A 24,006-nucleotide genomic window follows, 5' to 3' on the forward strand; every position below is an offset into this window, starting at 1 on the left:
TGTTAGAATTTATAACTAGACATCATAGGTTAACTATGTCTGACATTTTTACAGAAATATTTTGACTAAAGAACTTAGCCAATACTTTATTCTCAGAAATTACCAGGGAGAGTTGAAACCAAACTATATTTAGAAATAAAATAGAACTTTTAATTAAAAATATATTGCTAGTATGATCCCCTCAATAGATGCAGAATAAGTATTTGACCAAGTACAGAGTCCATTTTTGAGAAAAAAAAAAAAAAAACCTCCCAACAAAGTAGGGATAGAGAGAATATACTTCAACCTCATAGAAACTATGTATGAAAAACCCACAGCTAAGATAATTCTCCTAAAAACTGAGAGCTTTTCCTCTACAGTCAGGAACAAGACAGGGATGGCTGTGCTCACCACTGTTATTTATGAGGAAGTCCTAGCCACAGCAATTAGAAAACAAAAAGAAATAAAAGGCATCCAAATATGAAAGAAAGAGTTCAGACTTTCACTATTTGCAGATGAGATGATATTTGATGTAAAAACAAACAAACAACAACAACAAAAAAAAAAACAAAAACAAAACGACTCTACCAAAAAGTTGTTAGAATGGATATACAAATTCAGCAGTCACTGGATATGAAACCAATGTACAGAAATCTGTTTTATTCATATACAACGATAATGAAGTAGCAGAAAGGGAAATCAAGGAATCCATCCATTTACAATTGCACCAAAACCAATAAGATAGCAAGGAATAAAACTAACCAAAGAGCTAGAATACCTGTACCCTCGAAATTATAAAACAATGATAAAAGAAATTAAAGATGACAGAAGAAAATGGAAAGATATTCCAGGCTCATAGACTGGAAGAGCAAATATCGTTAAAATATCTATACTGCCCAAAGCAATCTACACATTCAGTGCAATCCCTACCAAAATGCCACTAGTATTTTTCATAGAGTGAGAACAAACAATCCTAAAATTTGTATGGAACCCCAAAAGACCTGAATAGCCAAAGCAATCTTGAAAAAGAAAATCTGGAGACATCACAGTTCTGGGCTTCACCTTATGCACTACAACACTCCAGTTATCAAGAAAAAAAAGACAGTCTCTTCAACCAATGGTGTTGGGAAACCTGGACAGCAACAAGCAAAAGACTGAAACTAGACAACTTTCTACACCATCCACAAAAATAATTCAAAATAGATGAAGATCTAAGTTTATGTGAGACTTAAAAATCCTGGAGGAGAACACAGGGAGTGACCTCTTTAACATTGGCCAGAGCAGCTTCTTACTAGATACATCTCCAGAGGAAAGGGAAACAAAAAAATTAAATAAATAAACTTATGGGACTTCAGGATAAAAAGCTTCTGCACAGTGAAGGAAACAATCAACAAAACTAAAAGGCAATCTTCAGAATGGGAGAAGATATTTGCAAACAACATATTGATAAAGGGTTAGTATCCAACATCTATAAAGAACTTATGAAACTCAACACCCCAAACATGAATAATCTAATTATTAAATGGCCAGAAGACATGGATACACATCAACAGATGTTGGTGAGGATGCAGAGAAAAAGAGACCTTCTTGCACTGTTGGTAGGAATGCAAACTGGTGCAGCCACCCTGCAAAACAGCATAGAGGTGCCTCAAAAAGTTAAAAATAGAACTACCCTACATCCAGCAATTGCACTGTAATTTACTTACCCTGTTAGGTATTTACCCAAAGGACATCAAGTACTGATTCAAAGAGATACACACACTCCAATGTTCATAGCAGCATTATCTTCAATAGCCAAATCATGGAAAGGGCCCAAATGTCCATCAGCTGACGAATGGATAAAGATGTGGTATAAATAAACAATATTACTCAGCCATCAAAAAGATGAAATCTTGCCAGTTGCAGTGACTTGGATGGAGCTAGAGAGCATTATGTTAAGCAAAGTAAGTCGGAAATGAATACCAGAGGATTTCATTCATTATGTGGAATTTAAGAAACAAAACAAATGAATATAGGAGAGAAAAAAGAGGGAGGCAAATGATAAAATAGACTCAACTACAGAGAACGAACTGAGGGCTGCTGGAGGGGAGGTGGGTGAAAGGATGGGCTAAATGGGTGACAGGTATTAAGGAGGGTGCGTGTCGTGATGACCAGTGGGTGTTATAGATAAGTGATGAATCACTGAATTATACTCCTGAAACTAACATTGTGCTATATGTTAACTAACTGGAATTTAAATAAAAACTTGAAACAAAAGAAAAAAAAATGTACGGCTAAATTCCAGCCTAGACTCAACTGCATACAGAGTAAAAGAAGTAGATAATAAACTTAAGGAAACTACCCGCAATGCATCAATGAGAGTAAAGATGATTAGGAATTTAAGGAGTTTCAAATATTTTAGACAACTATCAAGGCTAATATTCATCTAAGTGGGGTCACACGGAGAGAAATTAAAAGTAATATTTAAAGAGCTATTCAGCTTTGAATTTTTAACTTTGAATTTTAATTTTTTTAATATAATTTATATATATATATATATATATATATATTCCTTTCCATCAGTTGTGAAAAATTCAAAGCTGAATAGCTCTTTAAATATATATATTATGTATATAAATATATATACATATATATATATATATATAGGAATCATAATGCATTCTAAACAGGATAAAAACAAAAGTCTGTGGACACAATAAGGAAACTAAAAAATTTCAAAAACAAAGATTATTTTCAAAACATCAAGAAGAAAAGACAAATCCATAATAGAGAGTTAGTACATTTCTCAGTGGCAAATATGAAAGCCAGAAGAAAGTAGAATTGTATCTTCAAAATCAGGGGAGGAAATGACTATCTCCAATAATAAACCTAGTAACATTCTTTCAAGAATAAAGGTAAAATAAGACTGTCAGATAAAGTCTGAGAGTTTACCACCAATATAACTATAAACAAAGCTGTTTCAAGTAAAATATATCGAAATAGATCAAATGAAGAATGCTGAGACTTTGTTTTTCTAGTATTAAATTCAGTATGAATGATTTGTTTTCAGGAAATTAATTATGTTTTATAATACAATATTATATTAATATATTAATAATAAATTATAATATTAAACATTATAATATATAATAATATTAAATATTATAAATGTAATTTTAAAGTTATTGGTTTCATATTTGTTGGAATTTGTATTGCGATTATATACAAACTATAAGGTTAAGAAATATATATGTAGTCTCAAGTTATTGTTATTAAACTTAAATATGTATAATGTAAGTGAACCCAAGGGGTCTGTGATGCATTGTTTTCATTTAAAGGAGTCTTTGAAACTATTTAAATATGATGAATACTCAACTAGATAATCCCTGATATTTCCTGCAGCTCTAAAACTGCATGATTTCCTTTCGGCAATCATATATATTTCCATCTTTTTCAGCTTCAACTTACTGTTGTATCTGGCTATCATTAAGTCTGTTTAGTGGGTGTGAAAAGAGTGTTTCAACTTTTCAAGAATCTGAGCTAAAGTGACTTACTGAAAGCTTTCAAATTCATCACTATTAGATCTTCTAATGGATATATCACGCTTCTGTGAACATATTACACTTTTTAACAGAATTCCAGGCACAGGAAAAAATTAAATCACGGTACTTTTTATGTTGTACACAAGGTTGAAATCTCTCATATAAGTGCTTGCCTGTTTAATCATCCTTCTAAGAAAATATCCTATCTTGACTTTTCTCTCTGTCCTACTGGCTTCTATTAAGATGAAACCACTGCTCCATAAGGATAAACTTCTCAGTGGAGAATAAGATAATGGTTTTGTTATCATCTACAAGCTTTATGTTTTCATGTATCGTTTTTACTACAAAGTCTAAATCATGCAACATAATTTAGAATTTTGTTCAGTTATCCATTTGGTAGGCAAATTACAAACGATCAATGCTTTTACATTTTGAGATTATAAAATTTTCTACTAGATTAGAAGGGTCTACTAGATTAAAAAATTTGCTTTATTTTTCCTATTTAAAACCAACTTCTTGAATTCTGTTGTACCTCCCAAAGGACAATTTAACAAGACTTGCTCGACGAAAGGCTATTTTCATTACCCTCATAAATCAGGAAATGAATTCTGTAGAACGGTTAAATCTTAAAACATATTCAGAATGTTGGTTTTTAATATCATGATATGTTTGTTATTTTCCATCAGGTATGTCTAGATTTCAAACGCAATCAATTCTAAGTTATTTAGAATTGATTCTGATTTCCCCCCAAAATTTCTAATTTCTAATTTCTATTTCCCCCCAAAACTAGGGAGAAATTTCTACCCACCATAGTTTGAGAACCTCAGATTAGTAATGTAGAAAAATGTTCGTGTATTTCAAGCATACTATTAAATAACTAGCTAATTTGGGAGGGGGGGGCAACTACACCTGCCTAACATTTTTTTTTTTTCAAAAACAGAGAATGGAAGTGGGGCAAAGATCATGTACTGAGTGATAGCTCTGTCAAGAGTTTTAGAAACTGTAGGTATCAAAAACTCCAGTTAAAAGCTTAAACCAAGGGTTGTTTTTGTTTGTTTGTTTGTTTTTGTTCCCTCACTTACAAGAAGTCCAGCACTCATACAATAAGAAATGCTAATTTTACTTATCAACCGACACCCAGATGCTACGATATGTCTAGTCTTCCAAATTTGGCCAGTGGATTTTGGTCTTTCTTGTAAGATTTCTGCTGTAGCTCTAAGAATTGCATATGTTTTGGTAAACACAGTCATATCTGTTTTATACCAGCAAGGTTGTTTTTTTTTTTTTTCCCCCTGACATCTCTCATCACGCTCATCCTCTAGGATACTCCTCCCCTGTAGCTCACTATCCAGAACCGGATCACATTTTTACTAATCAAAAAGCAAGATGGACAAATAGAACAGCATGATTAGTGGGATTTGGTTAAAGGAATGTTTCTTTTGAGAATCCTAGGGGTATCTTATACTGGGAAATTTGTTATTCAGAACAGTACTGTATATCCCTGGACACTTGGAATTTATGACCAAAGAGCATTGAATGTCCTTATTGTCTCTGAATCCTTTTGACTCTCTAAAACACATTCAAACATTTTTCTAAATGTCCCATAGAGGAATGGCATATCCCCTGGCTAAGACCCATAAGCCAAAGTCAGGTGTATTTCCACCTGAAACAACACTGGAATTCTCTTGCAAATTAAGAAGTCATGAATGGATCCCTGGTAGGCAATCACATTACCTTCAATGAATTCAAAGTTCCCTTTCAGTTCTAATATATACAGTTTTATGAAGAAACAGGAGCCTAAAAAAATATTTTGTTATTTCAAAATTGTATTTTTACAACCAAAACATCCTATACTTCCTTTCCGATATAAGCAGAAAGACTTACTTCATTTCATTTCAATACAAAACTGTTACACTAGCCTACTAGTATAAATTATACAATTTTCAGACATTTTGCCATTTTTGTTGGTAAATCAATGTTTCAAGTCATATTGGGGAATGAGAGAGAAATCAAAAGCACCAAATGATCCAGTGGTTATACCAACAATGGTCTTATATTCATTGTTCAAAAAAAATGAGAGTGGAAGATTCTGAACTCCCAAATTCTATGTATCAAAATATCTGCTAATTTTTTCTGTGGATGGTTTTAAGTTGTCATCCATTTTGCATTAAGTATAATGAAATAAAAATGTTCTCATGTATACAATTCTATTGTAGACTCTGGACATAGGGTAACAGAGGTCTTATTTTAATCAAACTTTTTATGCCAAAAAAACATTTTTTTATGCCAAGCACAAAATGTACCAAATAATGCTCAGTAAAGATTTATTGAATAAATGAATTTCAGCCCTTAATTTTTTTTTTTTTTTTTACCTAATAAACTTGCAGCAATGGGAAGAAGTAGATAATAAAACTCTTTTCTGTGTCTTTACAAAATATTTTTAAATATATTATTACATGTAAATAATTCAAATAGCCAGTTAGAATAAAAGATCCTTGCTTCTAATCTAAAAGCAGTGGTTTAAAAATCATAATTTCTGGACCCCTTGGGGGAGAGGGCTTGCTGAAGGATAAATGGAGCAAATAAGGCTAATGTGTAGAGGCTGATCTTTCACACCTGATCTATGAATTCCTTTATGTATTTTTTGTTCTGTTTAAAATTTTAACAAAAAAAACATGCTACTAAAAATAGCATGGGAATCACTGGTCTACAACAATGGACAGGTGGTACTGTCATTGTTGCTCCATTCTCAGATACAGAAAATGTCTTCAAAGTTTGCTCAAAGAAGTCTGCTCTCCAAAAATGGCTAATAATTGTCCCAGGGCAAAAGTCGCTTCAATGATATTCATCAAAACAGAAAAGACTAGAAGCTTTTCTCTTTCTGTGTCCACAGCAATGCCTCCTGGAGGCAGAAATGCAAATTGCCCTTGAAGTGAAGATCATTTCATTCAATATTCATTTTAAAACTGTGCAAAGTGCTGGGGAAGGAAATTAATAGGACATAATCTCTTCCCTCAAGGAGTTTACCAGACAGCACATACTGGGTATGCAAATATGTCTTTCCTTTTCTTAGAGAGCCCGTTCTACCTACAACCCTCAGAAAAATAGCCCAACGTATTTCATCCTTTTAGTCAAAATAATTAGACTAAGAGCAGGCAACTTATACAAATTCAGCCAATTATATTCTACTTGGAATTAGGTCATTGATTCTACATCAATGAGTTATGGAAAAGAGATGAGGAAATGTGCAACCAAAAAAGCGTCCAAGTTGGCGAGTAGGCAAGATAAAGCCACATATACTCTCAAATTATGAAAGAGCACAGACTGGGGGCCTTGCAAAGACACCCAGTTTACAGCAGTGAATGGGAAATGTGCAAAGAAAGAAGATATGACCCTGAATAGAAAAAAAGCAACTATAGCTTTCCAGTCCTCATGAGACCCAATAATATTGGTAGCAGCTGGGTTCTATGCTATCCCCCCCCAAATCTTTATAATAAACCTTTTTTCATAAAGGAGGTGTATAGTCCCCTTTCTTCAGCTGAATGACTCCTGACCACAGAGAGCGCCTGACAGGCCAACTCTATATATAACACTCTAAACCATGCAAACATTATCCATGCTGTACTGCCTTTTGAATTTATCTTTCATTGCTTTTTCTCTGTATCCCTTGTTTCCTATAATTCTCTCTCCCTTACTACTAATCAACTTTAATCCCTTTCTTATTTTCTCAATTGTATTCCCCAGTTTTGAATAGTAACTAAGAATTTTTATTTAGCTTAAAGGCCATTCAAAGACATGTGACACTAACATTTCCAACATAACTGTATTGTTCATATTTTTGCCAGTAAAAAGGGCTGCATTAGCTTTTTGGTCACTGATTTTGAATACTAGAATTGGAAAATTTCTTGGTAATGAAGTAAAGACTAAAAGAAGAATAATTTATTTTCTGAAAAATATTCGGAATATATTCTTGGAGCTTCCAGATAAAAATATGTTTTAAGAAAGACTCAGGACCCTATAGACTACTAAGGAAAAACATTTGAGAGTTTGACGTAAATTAAGAAAATGAAATGTAGTAAGCTCTACATGTCATAAAAACAGCAGGCTTTCATACATTCAGGCTGCATGTGCTTTGGCATTCAGTTCTAAATGTACCCAAATTAGGCAATAATGATCAAGACCCAAAAAAACCCTGTTGAGTAATGACCAGATTTGAAGATCCGATGGTCCCACGGACAGTGGTAGGCCATTATTACCTAGTGGGTCTTAATCTCCAAGAGATATCATAAACTGAGGCTTCTACTTTGATCACAGACTTAAAGAAATGCAGAGGCATTGGTTTTCATTTATTATTTCACTGGTTGCTATTTACATCTATATGTTCGATTTCATGAAAAGTATAAGTTCGCCTGTGTCTCTATAAATAGGACACTGCATACCAATGACACTCCATCAGACTAAATTAGGGGGAAAATAATGGAGCCAAGTATGAAATATATATTCAAAAGCTGGAATTAAAGCATTTAAACACCATTCACGTGTGTGTATAGTATATACATGAGATATAAATTTAAAAGAGTCAAATTTTTTATTGCTCTCTTACATATCAGGAACATCGCTAAATGTATTACATTTAATCCTAAAACCATTGTTTGAGATGTATATCATTATCCTTAAGACATGAATTTTGACATGTGGATAAGGTTAGTAACTTGTCCTAGTATAAAGGCTCCCAAACTCTGTGTTCATAGAACCTTCAAACCTCAGCAATTTTTCAACGGTGCCCTTAGGCTAAAACACTTATGTAACAGACAACCCCCAGAATGGTGGCTTGAGGGGCTAAGTGCCTCAGAGCCTCACACCATTCAGACAGCCATAACAGGTAAAAATTACAAACAATAAAATAAAATAAATAAAATAAAATAAAATAAAATAAAATAAAATAAAATGATAAAATAAAATAAACAAAAAACAAAAACATCATTTGAAGTTCATGGAAATTTTCTTAAGGTTGTACAGGAAAAAAAGGAAATGCTTACAGCCTACTAAATCTCAGTACAAAAAGCATGAATCTGTTGTACTTGAGCTCTGAACTACTTGCTCCCTTCCTTCTTCCAACTCAGTATGATGAAAACTCCACTCCAAACGGATAGAACCCAAGAGACAAGGCTCCCTCGCCCTCCTACACTCAGCCAGGGCTGTGGTATCTCTACGGCAGGGCCCGGCCACCAGTATTTTTCACCTTCTTCCGGCTCTGTGTTGCAGAGACTAATTCCAGGCAAGTGTGGCCATGAAGGTAGGGGTTCAGGTTCTCCACCCAGGCTCCCCTCACAACAGAGCTCTTCCGACAGGCACAGCAAGCCAAGAACACTGGAACTCAACAGCCCTTGATCCAGCTCGCATGGAAGCTGGCACCCCATGCTAACAAGGGCAAGGCAGGAAGATGGGAGGGCTATTTTCTGACACAGTGTCCTGCTTATAAAGCAGAGATAACACTCCAGGAGGGGCAGGCAAAACGGCCAGTTTTTTCAGTAGTTGTTCACAGGATTTTGCCTGGGGACAAAGGCAATGCCTAAGAACAGGGAGATCTGAAGCTCTGCCAAGGTAACTGACTTTATTTTTTGAACAGAATATGGAGAAGTTCAAGCCTAAGAGTGTTCTCAAAAACAAAGCATATTTAGTGGCAAGCAATTAAGAGCCGGCTGGTCGCTTCAAGAGAGCAGCAGGCTCAACAATAGGCCAAATAGTGTATTAAACAGGACCCAGGAACAGGACCGTTTAGAAAAGCCCCATCGGGATCAGAACCACCTCAGAGACTGGCCTCAGAAATGATGCCTGCGACTACTGGAAGCGAACAGTCGGGTGCAATACCAGCAGAAGCAGAAAGATGAACAGAGGTTGATGAAAGAGACACCGAGCGCCCCGCTGAAACTACTGCCAGCCCAGGGGAAGTCACCAGATGGTACCTGAGTCCACAGAAACCAGTAAGAACAAGACAATCTAAGTTAGAAGCTTAATCTATAACACACACCACACATACATACTTGTTATTCTTTCATCTTTTCTAAAAGCTACTAAATTATGTAAAGTAATAATTATACCAATACTCGGTTGGACGCGTAAACTACATAGATGTAAAATATGTAACAATAGCAACATAAAATGCAAGAGGAAATACGGCTATAAAGGAGCAATGTTTCTATATCTCACTGAATTAAATATAAATCTGAAGTAGATTACAGTCAGTTATAGATGAATATGGTAAGTTATAGAGAAACCACCAATAAATTAACTCCAAAAATTCATTATAAAACTCACTTAAGAAATTAAATGTTACATCAGAAAACATTTACTTAATGCAAAACATTGGACTAAAGGAGGAACAGGAGAACAGAAAATCGACAACAGATATATAGAAACAAAATGACAAGTGGAAATCAATTATAACAAAAACTATCAAAAACATTAAATGTGAATAGATTTAAAATCTAATCAGAAGAAGAGACTGGATAAAACAATATACAACAATAATAATACCTACAAAAGCCACACTTTAAAGATATAAATTGAAAATAAAATAATGGAATATTTATATACATACTACCCAAAAGTAATCCTAAGAAATCTGGAATGGCTATACTAATACCAGACTAGATATTTTTAAACAAAAATGTTACTAGAAACAAAAAGATGCATTTTATATTGATAAAAGGGCCAAACAACCAAGGTATGGCAATACAAAAAATATATATGTGCCTTAAAATAGAGGCTCCTAAAATATGAATTAAAAACCAACAAGATAAAGAAAAGGGCAATTCAATAATACTCTGAGACTTTGACACTCCACATTCAGCAAAATGAAGAACCACTGCTAAATTTGAAAGGAGAATAATTCCAAAAAGAACTTGAGTTTTGGCAAAGAATGGGTAAGTTATTAGCACTGCCTTTCTAAGAACCATTTAGTTGGACAATTACCTGCTCTCACGTAAACACAAGTCTGTAGGTAAAAATCACAGTTGTGTTTCATAGTTTTCAGAGAAGGTTTGGAACATCTAACAATGTTGGATTTCAAACCAGGTATGTGAAACTTAGATCACACTGTAGTGACACCAAAATTAAAGCCCAACTCATTTCAGACACAATTCAAGAGAAAAATGGTGACATGTACATGTTATTCTGTCCTTATAGTTTCTAGAGTAACATTAAGAACGAAGTATTTTTTTAAAAGCAGGCAACAGAAATTGCCTTTATTATTTTTATTTTCAAAAGCTTTTTTAAAGATTGTATTTATTTATTCATGAGAGACACAGAGAGAGAGAGGCAGAGACCCAGGCAGAGGGAGAAGCAGGCTCCATGCAGGGAGCCCAATGCGGGACCCGATCCCTGGACCCCGGGGTCACAACCTGAGCTGAAAGCAGACACTCAGCCAACCACTGAGCCACCCAAGCGTCCCAAGAACCAAGTATTTTTATCGAGGCACTAGAGCCTAGTGGATAGGAATACTAAAATTGGCTTTAGGCTAATAGAGAATCAAATCCCAACTGATCCATTTACTAGCTGTGTCTTAATATCCCTGAGCTTAAGTCTCATGATCTATGAAATAATATTCTCACATGGTTGTTACAGAATCAAACAAGCAAAACCTAAAATGCTTAACATAGTTCCAAGTATAAATGAAGAACTTATGAATTCTGGTAGTAATCATAGTTATTTTTAAGAAAACGATCAATCCCTTTAAATTTCCCTTAATACCTAAATCCCAAATTCAAAGTATCTATTTTTAAAAGAAAATGAAAGGGAAGTCATATAAGCAAAGTCAGTTTTTTAAAAAAATTATTTATTCATGAGAGACACACAGAGAGGCAGAGATACAGGCAGAGGGAGAAGCAGGCTCCATGCAGGGAGCCCATCGGGACTCGATCCCAGGACCTCGGGGTCACGACCTGAGCCCAAGGCAGATGCTCCACCACTGAGCCCCCCCGCCCCAGGCATCCCACAAAGTCAGTTTCAATGGTCTACATTAATGGAAAGACATAATTACCAAAATCTTTCCACTTATGGTTGTCACCATGCGCACACACGCACACAAACACACACACACATACTCACACTCCCCTTTTACAGGATCTATTAGGACTACTCAAGTTTGTTAAAGTTATTTTAGGTAAAACTGAACATTCATATTAAGAATTCTGCATTAAAATCTATCCCATATCCAAAATGGAAAGAGTAGAGTCCTCCTATTCTCCCTTTATTAACAAATTAAGCAACACACAAAATTAAATAAAAGGCTCACAGGCATCATTCAAGTCTTTGTCACTGGCATTTCATAAAAATGTCATTTCCATTAAAATGGCATTACATAAAAAAAAAGATTTTACTGGGGGTATTTTTCAGCAGATTAGCCGTCCTAATTACATTTTGCTTGGGCTAATGTTAAAATTAGTTTCTGTTCCCTAAGCACATATCAGCTGATAGCAGAGAGAAGCCGACTTGCAACTTTCTAGGCAATGGAAAGAAACCACCTGCAATTAGGGAAGTGCTTAATTTAATTCACAGCAATTAGTGTATACAGGCAGGTGAATATGATTTAATGGAACTCAAATTCTCTCAAAAATTTTTTTGGAATTCTAGACAGAAAAATGCTGTAAAACTAAGTATGTAAGGGAAAAATCATAATTTAAAATCACACACTAGAAAATAAGTGTCTTACAGCATAAAATCACCAAACTTTAATTATGAGATATTGTTCCTTATGTGATTCTATCCACCATTTTGCAGAAAATCAAGACAAATGAATTGATCTGTTTAAATAATTTAATGAAATCACATCCTGATATTTACCAGTCATTTCTGGATGCACAATGCCTTAAAGTTCTGTCATGACTTCTAATAGCGTATATTAAATATTTACAAAGATGACAAAGCAGCCACATTTTGATTCAGTTATCTAAATGAATTCTTTGAAGGTGAAGGTTAGACTGAAATTTTTTTTTATAAGATCAAGGATCCATACTAATATTTTATGCATGAAAAAGTACAGTAGTTGATGACCAAGAAATATTGATTAGTTGATGTGAGTAGCATCAATAATGAATAGTTTTCTTCTTGATCTGATTTTAGAGCATCCTTTCCTAAAAACTGAGATTTTTGATACTGGATTTTCTAACTTCAACATATTAAAAATAAATTGAACTCAACACCCATTTACTGAACACCTACTATATGCAAATCATTGGATGACAGGCCTTAGATTACTTGTTACTAAGACAAGACAGAGAAGCTCTCCCTTCACTATGTCTTCGCTCCCAAGGAAATTATAATTAGGCCAGTGCTTCTGCATCCATAACATGCCTGGGAATCACCCAGGGAGCTTGGTCTGTGGTGTGGCCGGGGATTTTGCATGTCTAACAAGGTCCCTAATAACATTCACGGACTATTCTAGAGAGGCAAGAGAATCAGAGGCTCAACTGAGAAGAATGGGAAAATCTCCACGTCAGCATGTCAGGTTAAAAAAAAAAAAAAAAAAAAGAGATTGTTCCACATAGTAAAGGAGGCAGGTGTGAGGAATTTAAAGACCACTTCATGGAACAGTTGGTATTCTTGTGGACCTTGAAGGCTGATGACTATTTTAATGAACAGAGATCCTAGAAAAAAAGAGCAATCCTGGTACAGGGAAAAGACTAACAAAAATGTCAGGATGGAGTAGGCAAAAAATGCAGCACGCTTTGGAGAGAATACTAAGTAATACTGACAAGAAGAATGTACAGTTCATGAAGTGGAAATAAAACAGGTTCATAATTAACAAAGAAAAGAATTAAATTCTGCGTGTGTTGTTTTCACCGTTAATCATCATGCCGAATCTACAACTGTCCTGCCACTCATAAAGTGTTCTCATATCTATTAACCTTCAGGGAGTTCTTGTAAGAACCCCACGACAAATTTTTGTTGTTTTTGACACACCCAGTTTATAGAGGAGTCCAAAGATAACATACTGTCTTGAATAAGTTTAAAGAATCAACTAGTGCTAGATCCAAGCTTCAAAAATCTTGCTCCCTAAAACATCTTTAGTAACCACTTATAAAATAGGAAAACATATTTTAACTAAGAGTAAGAATCCAGAAGCAAAGTAGTTTTTTTTTCCCCCTAAGTTTCATTTTATCACAGTGGTCAAGTATGAAAAAAAAAAAAAAAAAAAAAACCCTTGTCTTTTTTTTTTTTTTTTTCTGACTTTAATGAGAGTTTACCTAACATCTCACTGTTAATGATATAGCTTGCTGGTTTGAGTCAGGCTCCTTATTACAAAGATAAGGAAATAAACATCCATTCATACTTTTATAAGAATTTTGACCAGAAATGTGTATTACATTTTAAAAGAACCATATATTTAATAAAGGCCTAACTCATACGCACAGGTGCCATCTACAAATTATGGAGCACAGTCATGAAAGACCTCCTCCTCAATATGCTAATGTATTAGTTTTAGGAAAGTAGAAAACTGAAACACTCCTTTTGATTACATTTTAAAAACTAGAGAAAGCAACTCAGTAATCTAGGTGAGGATATTTGGAGTAACTGTTAAATCTGAATATGTTAAAGAAATTCAGTTGCATTCATTATGACTAGATGCAATTCTTAAAGTAGCTTAACAAAACTTAAACTTGATTTTATGATAAGGTGAACAGACACCTACAGTGGAAATATCAATGAATAGATTAATATTTTATAAAGGCTTACAGTTACTTATTCTTTTAAATATTTTGAATAGCCATTCAGATGTGTTTAATTAATCTGTAATTTCGGTAATGGTAATATGTATTAGTTACTCCAGCTGAATTTCCAAATTCTAAAAGCATGACATATAAAGGTTCTGTAACAATACTATTTTTAATGTCAGGATCCCAGAAAAATGTGAATCTGGTACATACAAGGAAATACCTACAAGGAAGAGTATGTGAGTTTAACTAAATGCAAAATTACTGGATAAGATGGGAAACCTCATTTAATAAGTACCTGCATATGAGAGAAGAAAACTGAAGCCTATATATTCCCTGAATATAAAGCATTGCAAGCTAATCATTAAATTAAAAACTGAAATGAATATAAATGTTTCCTTAAAAAACTCTCCCTAATATAATCCTAAAAAAACTAAGCTGTTTTAAACAACTCAAGCTGTGAACACTCTATAGCTTTGAGGGTGAGGGGGGGAAGGGATTCTCATTTTCACGTTAAATTGTATGCACGGTGTGATGAATATTAGTCTCTAGTGTTAAAGCAAGATTAAAATTGTCAAGCTGAACTAACGTTTTCTTTTCTAAAAGTTACTTACATTCTCCTAATTCCTCTCTTTGACATTACCAGAGCAAAGTTCATGAAACACCAAATGGCTGAAAAATGCTAGAAAGAAATACCTGTAATTATATGCATACATATCTCTATGTATCTCTACCAGGAGCCTGCTTGCGTATGCACTCTCGCTTGCTCCCTCGTTCCCTGCCCCCTTACTATATATATGTCTACAGATAGATAAATAGATATAATAACTGCATTAGAGAACTAAAGTCCGTATAATATTTGATACTTCCACAATTTAGCTGCTTTTTTAAAAATCTACTTTGACATTTTTATTATATACAATTTTCAAATAAAGCATACTACCACTAGAGAAAATAAGGTGGTTATCATGGGTTCATTTTTGGTACTTTCACCTCTGGTTAAACTTCCATTCCTCTTGAATTTTTTATTTGTTGGACACTTGGGCTTCTGACTCTAACACCAAATAGATAAGCCATAATAAATATATGAGGCGCTCAAAATTTAATATTTGTTTTTAACAATGATAAAATACAGATTATAAAAATGATTTCTCACGTCTGCACATTGCAAGAGAAACAAATAATATGACTAAGACATGTAAGACACGTAAATAACATGAATCTACTTGTTAATTCTTTAGTATCACCATAGGTACTTATTACCCTATTAACCCTGCTTTCCCTTTGACACTGTGAGAGTCAACTCAGTAACTAGATATTTAAACTTTGTACCATGTACAGCATTATGTTGTATTGAGATTATTGATGGTGCTTCTAATTTTGACCCTGAACAAAAATCAGTAAAGTGATGCTGAGGTATTTAAATGGTATACATCCTCTCACGAGAGTATACTCAATTATCAAAATAACAATTGTCTTCAATTTTATACCTGCAACACCCTACAACAATAAAAACAGAGAAGCCACTTTTAGAAGGAACTGAGGAACCAGCGCATGATATATGAACATATATATACACATAAACACATATATATATACACATATATATATATATATACACACACATATATATGGGTATTCTGAAACCCAAATGCCTGATAAATCTGGCTCCCAACATGCATAGAATTCTTGTGTTCAATAACGGAAGAGATTATTCAAATGCAAGTTGGTTAGATATCAAGTACTTCTTTATGAGCCATGAAAATTATAGGCAATATTTAAATTTTAAATTAGTCATTAATTTAAAAATAAGGGAAATTAATCTTAACGTCCTATGATAACCAAAAAATATAATGACGTTGTTGATACTATGGAGGGATAATTAAATTTATAATGTGAAAATGGTCAGGTTCATCTTGAACCAGTAGCTAAAATTTTTGTTAGGTTTCTCAGGGGGAAAAAAGAATGAATTAAAGGATATCTAAATTCACGCCCCATAAAGTAGTCACACCCTTCTCAATCACAAGCATAATTTTAAATGTTTTAAAAGTTTTAAATAGCAACGTGTGTGTGTGTGTGTGTGTTATACTCAGAAAACCCTGATAATGATTAACTGACTGTGCATAGCTATTGACAAGTTGGGGTCCAACAGTGACTGAGTCCTTTGTCCCAGACAGTGGGTCTGCTTGGGTCACAGTTTTCATTTTCTGCAAGATCATTCAGCCTCTGCTCACACCCAGCACCTCTCTCCTTGCTTTCCCTCCGTCTCCTTGCTGTAGAGCCAATTCACTCGGCGTCCCCTCAGTCCCTCCTCCTTATTCCATTCCCTTTTCTGTTGTCTAAAAGAACTCCCACATTTTTTTTTTGGCCTGGAATACACTTTCCTCTCCTTACCGAAGCCTACCTTTGGGTTATTTGAGGAGTCCTCTCCCTCCCTAGTGGATGTGTGTGTTTTTACCCGATCAATATTATTTACCTCCATTAGAATGTAAGACGTGCAAAGGTAGGTTTGTGGGTTCTGTTTCTCTTCACGAGAATAATTATAGCTTGAAGTCTTCACATTAAAAAATATATTTTCTATATAAATGACTAATCTACTTGCACCACTTACATCTTTTTTTTTAAATCTCATGACCAAAATATTATATATATTATTATATCATTTCCTAAGTAACCTGTCACTGCCATGTAGTTTAGGTCTTTATGGCAGCAATTCTGAACATGGCTCAAAACATCCAAAATCAGACACTGCCAGTGAAGTTTCAACTTCCAAATTTAAAATGAGGAAAAGGAGATGAGCTATAATAATGATACATTTCTTCATAGGATGTAGTCAAGTACTGTAAAACTTTTAGACACTTTGGTCAAAATCAAGAGTCCTTTCTAAAATTTTCGTTTTCAGACAACTGTCAAAACAAATGAAAGGCAATCAAAAAAATAAAAATCAAGAAAAAATACAGTTAAAGTAGTGCCCTTACTGAATGGGAGTGTCAAGGTGACAAGACACACTGGAACATGTTCCGGGATTCAAAGACGGCAAGAGATAGACGTTCCTCAAAAGTAGTAGGTACCACACAGCATTCAACAGCTATGATTCTATCAAGCATTTGGGAGCTTGAATTTAAAAGGGAAAAACTTTTCTTTCAAACTGAGGTGCTCTTAAACGGGAAATTAACTTTACAGCTAAATATATACTGTAGATGATGCAATCAAAGTGTATTTAAATCCACTGAGAACAAAAACAAGTTTCATAACACTGAAAAAAAAAAGGTATTGCTATGAAGTATTTTTTAATTAGTAATTTTTAAAAATTATCCTTTAGTAGAAAATACCTGGTTATTCTATATTTTTAGTGTGCTTCAAGAATGAGATATTTTGGGGGCACCTGGCTGGCTCAGTTGGTAGAGGATTATGTTATGGGATTCTTGACCTCACGGCTGTAGATTCAATCCCCATGTTGGGCATGGAGCCTACTTTTTAAAAAAATGAGATATATTATTTTTGAATGAATAAAAACATGTTATCATTATTATGAGGTCAAGTAATATGCCAGTGTCCACATTTTAGATAAGTTAACAAGTACCCATGTAAGTCAAGAGATAGCAACACTGCAGTTCTAACAGCATGACTCATTTAACATTTTTATAAGTGATCACAGACGTAAATTTGTTAAGCTGCCTATAATAAACATTATGAAAATTAACAGCTTGGTCAACTATTTTTTAAAACATTATTATGCAGTACTGCACCAATCCTATAATATTCAAACTTCCTAAGTCAACGCTCCATGTATTCAGACCCCATGCCCTTTCCTCTACACTGACTGGGGAGGCATGAGGGGAGGGTATTAAACATGAGCAGATTGGAGGAAAAACACTATCAGAGTAAAGCCCCTTTTATCAGAGACAGAATGGCTTCCACTTAGAGTGAATATTCTGCTAAGCTAGTTATGTTCTTAGATTTTCACGCAGCTTACTTAATCCTCACATCATCTAGATGGAGGTAATAACCATTATTAACCTCACTTTAAAGAGGCAGAAATTGAGGCTTAGCTGGGTAAAACGACTTTCCCAAGGAAACATAGTGAACAAAGAATAAACACAGATAAGTATAGAGTCCATGAGTATCCAAAATCTAAATTCCTACACTGACAAAAGTGAAAACTTAATTAAAACGACTCAAAACAAAAGGGTATAAAGCATAAGCAGCATTCTCCTACGCCTTCTGACCCCACTGCCTTTACATAACCCATGTGAACAGTCCATCCCTTCCTCCTACGCCTTAAGCTCCAAAAAGAAAAAAGATCTCACCATCATTTTTTAATCCTCATTATCAATCCATTTAGAAACACAGAATGTCTTCATATCAATCAAGCATCTACAATTATGCACCTGATTTCCTATCCAATATCCTATTGATATCCACAATATCATAAAGTGAAGTGTGCGATTCTGGGCTATTTGTGTGAAATGTATTAAGTCTTTTATACTTTTTTTTTCATTATTATGAATGACATTTTTACTTTCCATTTCCATTTTAAGATTCATGATGGTAAAAATAAAAGGGATGGAGTCTTGAATATTTGCCTTAATCTATTTATTTTAAACATTTGTTCTGTTGGTTAGTTTTGTAGGCATGCCTGGAATCATCTGCAAATAACAATTCTATCTCTTCCATGATTAATACCAGATATTACATGGGTATATATGTTGTGATCGTATTAGCAACAACCTAAAAATGCTGAATAAAAGTGCTAATGATTAACTTTCATATCTTGGTCCTTCTTATTATAATGATATGTACTTTAACATTAACTTCATTATACCTAAATACTGATTTTTAGAAGAATTCTTTATCATGTTCAGGAAGTTTCTCTTTATTCATAATGTACATCGATTTTCAATATCCAAATGGTGCAAATGAATAAAAAAGTGTTCATATATTTTATCAAATGCTTCCCCATTTCTATACAGAAATTCATATGTGTTCTGTCTGTTAATGGGATACTATAGTAGATTTGCTGTTGCATTTCTAATTTCCCAATATAAACCTATCCTTCCATTACTGGAACATGCTCCACTAGAAGCCTGTAATTAGCAAGTCAAAAGATATTGAACATTCAGAATTTAGAAAATGTGTAATTTTATAAAATTTCTAGCTTTTTATAGAAATATCTCCTGGGGCATCAAGGTGGCTCATTCAGTTGAGTGTCAGACTCTTGGTTTGGGCTTGGGTCATGATCTCAGAGTCATGAGATGGAGCCCTGCATCAGGCTCCCCGCTTAGCCGGGAGACGGCTTCAGATTCTCTCTCCCTCTTCCTCTTCCCCTGCTTATGAGTGCACACGTGGTGGCTCTCTCGTGCACTCTCTCTCCATTAAATAAATAAATATTAAAAAGAAAAAGAAATATCTCCTAATTTTAAAACCTTCTATACTATGGTTTTCTCCTTTAATATCCTGACTTTACTTTCATTTTGCATCTTATTTTAACTGGGTTTATCATTTTTTGTTTTAATATGTTCAAAGCACTAAGTTTAAGGTGTTTATCTTTTCTCTACGTTTACCTCTTTCACATACTTTACTTTTATCCTTATTACCTTTTAATTTTATTGGTTTATTGTTAATTAGAATGGTTAAATTACTTGTGTTCAGTCTTTAAAAAATATTTAAGGCTATATATTTTCTCTCAGCACAATTTTAGTTGTTCATTACAAAGTACTGTTTTCGAGTAAACATATTTTGCTTTTTATTATTCAAAATTCCTCTTTAATCCAGAGGCTATTTTTTAAAATGTTTCATTAATAAGTTGTTTTTTTTTTTTAAGTTATGTTAGTTTTTTGGTTCAGGATTTTATTAGTGGTTTCAGAGTATCAAGTTTATTAAATTCCAATAAGCAAATGTAACCTTGGAAATATTTTTAGAATCCTTTTTTGCCCAAGAACCATATTTTGTAAAGACTCAAGACATAATAGACAAAGGCCAATGTGTTTCTGTATAGATGTGGTGTATGCAATTTTACAAAGCTGTGAACATACTATGAAAATCTGTAATACGTTATATACTTTATTAGCATGTTCCTCTCTCCAGCAGTGATTCATAACAGTAAGTCCACATAAAATCTTATTTTTCTCAGTGATATAGATATACATTTTTAAACTTACACACTCATTTGTAGTTTATTCTGCATCTGCTTAAAAAATTATACAATTTTCTACATCTTAATTTTTTTACTCAAAAATGTCACACAGACTTCTCCAATATTAATGTCTGTATTTTGTGTTTTGTGGCTGTATATTACAGGATATAATATGTTTTTCTGCTATCCACTGCTATTGATATTTACTTTGCTTTCAGTCTATTGCTATTGAAAATGCTGCCACAATAGTCATCAGTACACATATGTAATACCGATTAATGTACTCAATGCCTTTCCCTATTGAAGTCTCTGAGATTGGAATGTGGGGCAAAAGTTTCTGCTTTAAATTTTTAATTATTGCTGCCAGAACGTTTTCTCAAGAACTGTTACAACTCACCCTGCTGGCTCTGCTGCATGAGAGTAGACTTTCCTCACTTCAAAGCACACACTATTCTATCTTCAAAGAACATTCGCCCCCGACGGTCACATGACTTCACCCTGACTTTGTTTCTGCTGAAATGTCTCCACCGAGATCTTCCCTTAACAATTTATTATCACTGCACATTCTCTCTCCCCATGACTCTGTATCAATTTATCAATTTACCTTGCTTTTTCACAGAATTTACCATGATCTGATACTGTATTACTTAGATGCATTTTTATTAATTTATTGTCTGTGTCCCCCTCCTCTCTTTTCCTACATGTTACAAAAGAAGTCCAAGGGACTTCTTTTCAATTAATTTTAGTTAATGCAAATCTGGTTCTTGGTTACAGATTCCCATGATCCTTCTGTCTTGTTCCTTTACTGCATAGTCTAGGAAGGCTGCTCAATTGCTAGGGCAGCACAATCCACTAGAAATAATGACACAAATGTGATTCACATACATAATTTAAAATTAGAATCAGACATAAAATATAAAGTATGTATGTTTAATAGGTTTATAGAAATAGAAGAGGGGATTAAAATCCATTATGAGTCAGTATATATGCAGAAGGACAATATAAAAGTTCCCCAACTAAAAATATAATTAAAAATCCTTAAGCAGTTTGGACAAAGTTGAAGGGGGGAAGCAGTGAGCTAGAAAATATATATGAAAAAAAAATATCCACAATACAGCATAGAGAGACAAGGAAACAGGATATGTGGAAGCAGAAGTAAGACTAAGGATGGAGAAAGAATGTGTTAAAAATTGAATTGGAAAGACAGATGGAGAACAGAGAAAGATTAAAACACAAAAATGAGCATTTTTTATAATTCATTAAAAATACCAACCAAAGACTGAGGAAGTTCAATAATGTCTAAGCAGTATAAATTCATATCTAGACAGAACACAGTAAAACTGAAGAACAAAGAGAAATTAACTTAAAAGCAGCCAAAGAAGAGCTTTGCACAATATAAATATTCATTGCAATCCCTATCAAAATTCTACCAGCATTTTTCAAGAAGCTGGAATAAACAATACTAAAATTTGTATGGAACATAAAAGATCTGAGGAGCAAAGGCAATCTTGAAAAAGAAAACCAAAGCTGGTGGCATCACACAAGCTCTATTACAAAGCTGTGATCATCAAGACAGTATGGTACTGGCACAAAAATAGACACAGGAATAAATCGAACAGAATAGAGAACCCAGAAACGGACCCTCAACTCTATGGTCAACTCATCCTCAACAGAGCAGAAAAGAATATCCAGAAAAAAGTCTCTTCAAAAAATTGTGTTGGGAAAGCTGGGCAGCTACATGCAGAAGAATGAAATCGGACCACTTTCTTACACCACACACAAAAATAAACTCAAAATGGATTAAAGACCCAAATGCGAGGCAGGTATCCATCATAATCCTAGAGGAGAACATAGGCAGCAACCTCTTCAACTTCTGGCACAGCAACTTCTTGCTAGACGCCTCTCCAAAGGCAAGAGAAACAAAAGCAAAGATGAACTATTGGGACTTCACGAATATAAAATGTTTTGCACCTCAAAGTAAACAGTCAATAAAACCAAAAGGCAGCCTATAGGAGAAGATATTTGCAAATGACATGTCTGATAAAGGGCTATAGTATCCAAAATCTATAAAGAACTTAACACTCAAAAAATAAAAAATCTAGTCAAGAAATGGGCAGAAGACTTGAACAGACATTTCTCAAAAAAAAAAAAAAAAAAAACATACACATGAAAACACACTCAATATCACTCAGCATCAGGGAAATACAAATCAAAATCACAATGAGATAACACCTCACACCTCACACTAGTCAGAACTGCTAAAATTAACCAGTCAGGAAATGACAGATGTTGGCAAGGATGCGGAGAAAGGTGACCCCTTATAGAGCATTGGTGGGAATGCAAAATGTTGCAGCCACTGAAAAATAGTATAGAAGTTGCCCAAAATTTAAGAATAGAACTATCCAACACAACCCAGCAATTACGCTACCAGGTATTTATCCAAAGGATACAAACATAGTGATTCAAAGAGGCACCCGTATCCAATGTTTATAACAGCAAAGTCCACAATTGCCAAAATATGGAAAGAGCCCAGGTGTTCATCAACCAATGAATGGATAAAGAAGTGGTATATATATATTCAATGGAATATTACTCAGCCATCAAAAAGAATGAAATCTTGCCATTTGCAAGATGTGGATGGAACTGTAGGGTATCATGCTAAGTGAAATAAGTCAGAGGAAGAAATGCCATATGGTTTCATTTATATGTGGAATTTAAGAAACAAAACAGATGAACACAGAGGAAGGAAAAGAAAGACAAAATAAGATGAAATAGAGAGGAAGGCAAATTATAAGAGACACTGAACTCTAGGAAACAAACAGGGTTACTGGAAGGGAGGTGGGTGTGGGGAAGGGGTAACTGAGTAATGAGTATTAAGGAGGGCACTTGATGTAACGAGCACTGAGTGTTATATGCACCTAATGAATCACCAAATGCTACCCTGGTAACTCATACTACAGCATATGTTTACTAAATTGAATTTAAATAAAGAATGTCTTTAAAAAAATTAAAAAGAAAGAGCTTTTCAAAATGTGTTCCGTGAACTGGCATCATCAGCATCACCCAAAAACTAGTTAGAAATGTAAATTCTTGGGCCCTATTCCTGATTTACTAAATCAAGATCTCAGGGGGTGGGGATCCCTGGGTGGCACAGCGGTTTGGCGCCTGCCTTTGGCCCAGGGTGTGATCCTGGAGACCCGGGATCGAATCCCACATCGAGCTCCCGGTGCATGGAGCCTGCTTCTCCCTCTGCCTGTGTCTCTGCCTCTCTCTCTCTCTCTCTGTGTGTGTGTGTGTGTGACTATCGTAAATAAATAAAAATTAAAAAAAAAAAGATCTCAGGGGGTGAGCCCAGAAATCTGACTTATACTAAGCCAGTGTTTGAGAAGCATTTGAGTAAAATACATACAGTCCATTGTCTCTCATGAATTCCATGTCTGTGATTTCATCTATTCTCCAAAATTTATTTGTAACTTGCTGTGCTTGTGTTGCCATTCAAAGATATATATGTGCACAGAGGAGTAGAAAATAAAATCATCTTATGTATACATTCCCATCTGAGACTGAAAGAAAAAGAGACCCTTTGCTTGTTTCAGCTCTCATACTATATAAGCCAATGTCCTTCCTGTAGTCTATTTAGAAGCACAGTTTTGTG

The sequence above is a fragment of the Vulpes vulpes genome, chromosome 3, assembly GCF_048418805.1.
Source record: "Vulpes vulpes isolate BD-2025 chromosome 3, VulVul3, whole genome shotgun sequence".
NCBI classification, from domain to species: Eukaryota; Metazoa; Chordata; class Mammalia; order Carnivora; family Canidae; genus Vulpes; species Vulpes vulpes.